Source organism: Octodon degus, unplaced genomic scaffold (assembly GCF_000260255.1).
Source record: "Octodon degus isolate 3935 unplaced genomic scaffold, OctDeg1.0 scaffold00110, whole genome shotgun sequence".
Taxonomy (NCBI): domain Eukaryota; kingdom Metazoa; phylum Chordata; class Mammalia; order Rodentia; family Octodontidae; genus Octodon; species Octodon degus.
The window spans coordinates 5,767,575-5,775,061 of record NW_004524686.1 but is presented as its reverse complement, the minus strand read 5'-3'; the positions used below and the strand labels follow the sequence as shown (position 1 = coordinate 5,775,061).

The following is a 7,487-nucleotide window of genomic DNA, read 5'->3' as shown; positions in this document are numbered from 1 at the left end:
GTTTAATTATTTGATAAATCCTGCCCACCTATATCTGTTAATCTAAGCAACAGATTTGCTGATAGAAATACATAATACAACAACCATTTTTAATTTTTTGTTTTTTTGTATTTTAGGACAGGGTCTACAGGGTGTTCAGGGTCTCACTACTAGATGGGACTTGTAGTGATCTGCCTGTTTACAGCCTCCCAAGAGCTGGGATTACAGGAGCACTCTACCATGCCCAGTCTCAATCGCCTTCTCAGCACACCCTGGGGGGATCAAACCCAGGGTCCCTGTGCCTGCTTACAGGCGCTTTAATCCACTGAGCTATTTGCCCAGCCCTAATTCTTAATTCTTATTTTGAAATTCTACACCATTTATATTGCTGTATGTTACTCTGTTTCTGTCTTTGTTTTTGCTGTTTATTGTTGCTTTTGTTTTTGTTTTTACTCTTTAAAATAAAATAATAAATTTTCATTTTGAAAATTTTCAAACATATAGATGAGCAGAATCATTAGAATACTCATAGCAGCTAGATGTAACAGTTGTAAGAACTTATTATATTTATTTCAATTATATTTGAAATACTTTAAGATAAGTTAGAGACATCACATTGGGTATCTATGTAACGTGTATATACGTGATTGCCCCCCAAAAAGTAATTTTTACCTCCTAACCACAGTGGTATTATGGCATCTGATAAAATTAATGATTTTCTTATATACTTTTAACACCCATTCTGCGTTCAAATTTCTGATTGTATCAGAAATATCTTTTGCAGTCATAAGCCATACTATAGTCCAAGACTTGCCCCAGTCTCACCAGTTGTGCTGCTTCCTCCACTCCTTTTTCCCCTTGCCACTGACTTATTTGAGAAACCTGATCAGCTGTCTTATGGAATGCTTACCTCTTGTTTTTTCTTATGGTTTCCTCATGATGGTCTTCTACTTGTTCATCTCCAGTATTTCAGAAAAACTGGTTATGAGATGTAAAGACTTGACCTGGGCATGGTGACCTATTCCTATATTTTCACTATGCTGGGAGCCAGAGGCAAGACGATTGAGCTCAGCCTCTGTCTTAGAGAAACTTTGTCTCAAAATTTAAAAAAGGATTGGGGATGTTGCTTGGTGCAAATGCTCCAGGTTCATGGGGAAAATAATTTAAAGACTTGATTTGGTTTTTGTGAGACGTTTTTTGCAACAATTCAGAAAGAGTGGAGAGGTAAAACTTGAGCCCATTTCTGTGTGAATCAAAGGGCAGGTACTTAGTTTTGTCCTGTCTTAGTTTCTTTCTTTTTTGGCTTGCTCAGCCTGCCCTGGGGGCAGGGTTGGCAGGGCATGTGGGGCCAGGAATGGAACCACGGTCTCCTGCGGCTGCCTAAGCTTGTCTAAGCAGGCACTTTAGACCACTGAGCAATCTCCCCAGCCCCTGTCCTGCCTTAATTTATTTCCTCATTGCTGAGACATAATACTGGACATCTAAAGTTTAAGGAGGAGAGTTGGCCACATAGTGGATTAAAGTGCCTGCTTAGGCAGATGCAGGGACTGGGGTTTGATATCCAGTGTGCCTAGCCCGCCCCACCTCCAGGATGCACTGAGACTGCTATTGAGAGTAGGCCTGATGGTGTGCACCTATAATCCTAGTGCACAAGAGGCTGAAAACATGAGGATCACTATTAGTCTGATCTGTACAGTGAGACCCTGTACTAAATACATTTAACAAATACATAAAGTTAAATGAGGAAAAGTTTATTTCAGCTCACAATTTGCAGAGTTTTTAATTTGTTGTCACTGTAATAGCAGGCAGGAATAGCAGAGGAGAAATAGGTCATGACAGCAAAGCATGCAGGGGACAGCCAAGCAGTAGGAGCACCAGTGGTAGGAACGGCTGCCTGCCTTCTTTCTGTCCCTTTATATTCCATCCAGGATAGAAGCCTATTGATTGGTGTCAGTCATCCCCAGGGTAGGGCTTCTATTATCCACACTGGAATCCCAATATCTAACCCTTAATCCATATTCATGCACTGTAATCCAGCCACCTTCAACAATTCCCACCTGTGACTACATGAAGTCTTGGAGGGACTTCTAGATACAAGCCATTACATGTTCCTCAAATATGATCTGAATGAATCAGTGAGTGTCTGGCCTGGAGCAAGTTAACTCTGTCCTATGTTGGAGTTTACTTCTTATCATGAGCTCATGGTAAGGAGTACAACATTTGGGATGCAAGCCTCCATTTTCTTGCAAAAGCCATGAAAGTCACCTGTCAGGTCTGCCTTCTGGGAGCCAGACTGAAGGATGACCTCAGTAGCTGAACCTGCAATACTCCACTATGTTTGCATGAGGTCAAGTTCCCTATAGGGTGCTCACAACTGCTGATGGAGTACATCAAGGATATTAAAACTGATCAATGCCTGAGAGTTGTAGAGGTGTCTAAAGAGGGAGTCATGGTCAAGGTTCTCTGTTGGTCTGACTGAAACTTTCTTATAAGTACACTACAGTCTAAGACTTTTGTTAGTCAGTCTTCTTCCTTTCCTCTCTCTACAGAGGTTAGATCTGTATCACTTGCTGCTTGACAGCTCTTCTAGTCTTTTTTGGCATCTCTACCTCATTTTTCCTCACAGGTATATTCTTTACTAAATTCATTTTGGTGTCCTCTCCTCAGACTAACAAGTAACAATATCCTGAAATACTGATACCTGTCCAGGTAAATAATCGCTGGAAATAAGACCAGAAGACTGGTGCTCAGTGGGAAAGGTGGGCTTGGCGGTGGTGCTGTTTGGTCTCGTCCAAGATAAAGTAGGACAACATGGAAGTGAAAGATGCAAATTCTGCACTGTTGAGTAACTACGAGGTGTTCCAGTTACCGACTGATCTGAAAGAGCAGTGGAAAGAGCAGGAAGGTGAAACACAGCGCAGGGCAGCAGAACCTGAACACCATCACCTACGAAACGTTAAAATACTTATCAAAAACTCCATGCAGACACCAGAATCCTGAGATTATCAGGGAATTCTCACAGCAATGAAAAGGCACAAGCTGACCAAGGCTGAAAAGCTGCAGCTGCTGAACCACCGGCCGATGACTGCTGTGTAGATCCAGCTGATGGTGGAGGAGACGGAGGAGCGGTTCACGGAGGAGAAGCAGATCGAAGCACTCCTGCACACCGTCGTGAGCATCCTGCCTGCCGAGCCGGAGGCTGAGCAGAACACGGGCAGCAGCTCCTAAGCGATGGATGAGGAGGGTGCAGCCTAGAGGAGCACCAGGCCAGGGTGCTCAGGGCTGCAGGGCCGGCAGCTGCGTTGTGGTCATTCAGAGCCTTTTGTGTGCTTTTCCCATCTATCTTACCAGCCTGTTTTCATGGTTAGTGGGGGGAAATCACAGAAATTAAGCAAATAGACATATTTCGGCTTCAAGAGAAGCAGTGAACTTAGGCTGAGGTTATGGGGCAGGGGATAGGAGGGAAGACAGTGACTGTGGCCGCTGGTGGGAGTGATGCTTCCTGTGGTCTTCGCTGCTTGAGGAGCCCTCTGTGCACACAGATGGCGAAGCACTTGCAGAGCCTCTGATGAGCTGTGTGGTAATTGCTTTCATCTGCTTTCCTAGCTGTTGACAGAGCCGAATTGTGAGAACCCAGTGAGAGGGCCTGGAGCCCAGAGCAGCGAGCAGTTGCTGTAGGTTAGGCCATACTCTGGACCGCACTAGCCCTGAGGGTGTGTCCTCCACAAGGAGACGGAAGCAGGAAGTAAAGACCAGCCTCCCAAGAGCTCATCCGTGGTCTTGCTGTCCTAGGCATTCGAGACCGAAGGACCTGGCATCAGACCGTGGTGCTTTCTGACACCATTTCCAGTCCTGAGCCAGCCTAGCCGGTGGGCGGTGAGACAGCCCGGAGAGCCTCACTGCATAAGGAGAATCATGTGCGCTTTTGAAGGGGCACCCTTGGGCGGTTTTTTCATGAACAGAGCAGGAGACCCTGGATCAACCAAGAACGATTTGCATTTGCTATTACGAGGTTGCATCTGTTTCTGAACTTAAAATAATTACCACGTGGAGACCGCTTGATATTCAGGCTTTGCACAGCTTGGAGCTTGTTACTTGCAAACATGTGGTTGCCCATCTCTGCTCCCTGTTTGGGAAAGAAAATGCCCATGTATACTAATCTGCCGCTTGGTGCTCATTTTGCTCTAAGATTACACATTTCAGTGCTGTTACTTAAGTGACTTTCGATCCCCTTGTAATTCCCAGTTGATTTCAGACTTTCCCACTGCCGCAGTTGACTACAGTTACTGACTTTACCGTCCAAGAATGGTTGAAGTCTTTAGAGGCAGTGTTGACAGCCACAGGTTTAGGGGTAAGTCTTTCTCCAGTGTGGGGGTCCAGTCAAGAGCTGTTGATCTGTTTGTGCCTGTGTTGTTTCTTTTTAACCTTATTAAAAAAGTGTTAGTTTCTTTTGATGAATTTAGGGTTACATTAGTGGGGATAAATTGTTTCCAGCTGTTGCTGGTCTTTGCCTGTTCTTTGAAGAATTTACATTGTCATATACTGAGAAATAAAATGACATCTGACTAAAAAAAAAGACTAAAAGAACAATGAAATAGGGTTGGGGAGACAGCTCAGTGGCTTAAGTGCCTGCCTGGCAAGTATAAGGTCCTGAGTTCGATCCCGGATACCAAAAAGAAAAAAGACTAATGAAATAAATAAATAAATAAATAAATAATACAAGGAGAAAGATAGTTTGCCAAAACTGAACTGTCAAAAGCAAATGGCATTTTTTTTGTATGTTCCAAGTAGCAATTTTCAGGGGCTGATATAATATAACTTGTCTTTAGTTATTTAATGAATATGCACATTAAAATTTTCTAACAAGTAGTTTCATTAAAATAGTTACTTGAACCTTGGGAGAAATATAGTGCTTCTTCATTGGCACAAACTGGAAGGAATATGAATGTCTCTTGGTTGGCACATGTTCCAGAGCTATTAAAATGAATGAAAGTCTTAACTTTCTAATAAGGATATAGGAGATCATTTATCATGGTTGAAAGACTTCTGCAGTAGAAAATTATTTTATCTGTTTTGGCTGAAAAAGGTACATGTGAACTGGACATTAGAGTTGGATTCTAAACATCACAACTTTCGGGTAGCTCTGCAGAGGTGTTTTGGAAGAAAGAAGGGAGGTAAAGATGCAATATAAATTTCTGATATGGCATTTTTTAATATATTTAGTACAGGGTCTCACTATGTAGATTGGACTCATAATGATCCTCCTGTTTTCAGCCTCCCAAGCGCTGGGATAACAGGCGCACCCCCACGCCCAGTCTCAATCAACAGCTCAGCATGCCCTGGGGGGGGGGGCTGGGACAGCATGCTGGGGATTGAACTCCCTAAGTGGGCACTTTAATCCACTGAGCTATCTGACTGGGCCTGATGTGGCAGCTTGATAGATATCAAATACTATATATTCTTCCTAGATGAGTTGGTGACACAGAGATATTTAAATATATTTATTCTAAGGTCAGCTCAAATTTTTGCACTAGCCACTCACAGTAAAAATACAATTACTCATACATTCAACTATCTAAAATAAACTAAAAATGAAATACAGTGTGCCTTCAGTGGTCTACTATATGCCTAGCAGTTTTGTGAGGCAGGAGGAGTATTGCAGAGAGCAACACAGACATAGAAAGATGTATGATAGACTTTACTTGCCTCTGGTCCTGCTGTGCTATTACTGTGCTTAAGAAAAATGGAAGTGCAGAGTAGAAATGTTCAATTAACTGTTAAACATACTCGTCAATTAAGAGATCATTTCCAAATCTGATGGATGAGTTCAAACTACCGAATTCATTCTAATCATCAGGCGGAAGAACAATCCAACTCCCAAGGAGAAAAGAGCAGATAAACATGTAAATGAACTCACACATCTTTTAGAAGTACTCTGCCTTCAATGACTGAAGATTAATTTACAAAGTTTTCCATGTGTTAAATGAAAAGCTGAATTACAGTGAACAATGCAACATTCAATAGAAATCTAATTTTATTGTACAACATTTTAAATAAGAACTAGCTTAGAAGAATAAGACACTGGAGACAAAAAAAATTCTGTTGAAAGCTCATGCTGAGTATGATGATCCATGCCTGTAATCCCAATGCTCCAGAGGCAGAGGCAGGAAGATCACAAGGAGTTGAAGGTCAGCCTTGGGCTACATAATGGGTCTCTGTCTTAAAAAAAAAATAAAGCAAACAAGCTTTAAAGACTGTTTCCTGGCTGCTGTGGTGTAAGGCTTTGTTAAATACCAGAGCCACTCAGGCATTCTCTTTTACTATGTATTGCTTAGTTTCTTTCCTTATATGCATTACTGAATAGGACCCAGGGAGGTCCCTTCCAAGGGGAGGTAGCATCCTTAAGTCACCTACTCATGGAATAAGTTGTATAAGCTTGTAGGCTTTTTGTTTGTGCACTGAGGATTGAACCCAAGGCCTTTGCACTGAGCTCTATTCCCAGTCCTTTAGCTTTTCTATTTCATGCCAGGATCTCACTAAGTTGCCCGAGCTGGATTCAGCCTTATAGTATTCCTTGCCTCAAGTTCCTGGAGCATGGGGATCATATGTTTGTGCCACATGTCTAGCTAGGTTCATATTCTGGGTTTAAATCACAGAAAAGAATTGTTGACACTTTGGTGAGAGGCAGAGAAGGGCCTATTAGACCTGCACATGTGGAGGTGGCACTGGGAGATGCTTGACACATTTTGGTGTGAGCTTGGGGTTTTTGAAGTCTTAGGTACCTATGAAATGATGGCCTAGGGTGTCCATTCGGTGGGCTGGATTAGAGCACAGACCATGTACATGGGTTGGAAGTTTGCAGACCTGCTGTCCACCCAGTGGTGCCGCTTCCTAGAGAATGGAGGGTTGTGGGAAGACAGCAGTTGAGAGTCCTGGCCCAATTTACCAGTTTAGGATACCTGTAAGACCCTTAGGGATTTTTTTTGAGTCAATGGAAGGGAAGAAGGTATTGCAATCTTGGATAACAAATTATATACCAAAGCTGTTGTTTTTCTGAAAAAAATGATGTTAAAATCACATTAGTTTTCTTGTATCTTGTTTACCTACAGTATCCTTAGTTCTGCTCTCCTACTTCACACTGTTTCTATCCACTAGAAGATTCTAATCTTTGAATTTGGTAAAAAATTCCCAGTGCCAGAAAGGCTTCCCTGATGCTTCATCCTTGTGGGTCAGGCACCTGAAGCCTTACAGTTCTCAGGAGCACCAATGACCAGGAGCACCATTGACCAGGAGCACCACTGACCAGGAGCTCCAGTGGCTGCACTCTGAAATCCATCTCCATGTTTGCTTCAAGGCCAGGCAGGCACTGTGCACCCCATCAGCAACTGAAGACAGCAGGGTTGCCAAAGCTGATTTGTTCCCAGGAGACCTGGCTCTTCTTTGCTGGTGATGGCTTGAGAAGTCCCCAACAACAGCTTTGTCAAACCTCTCCAGTTGCACGGTAGTCT

The 7,487-nt window shown here is 43.0% G+C and overlaps 1 pseudogene; it reads left to right on the top strand.

The window, feature by feature from the left end:
* Positions 1–2,790: 2,790 nt before the first annotated feature.
* On the top strand, positions 2,791–3,234 carry LOC101584837 (annotated as a pseudogene).
* The last annotated feature ends 4,253 nt before the right edge of the window (positions 3,235–7,487 follow it).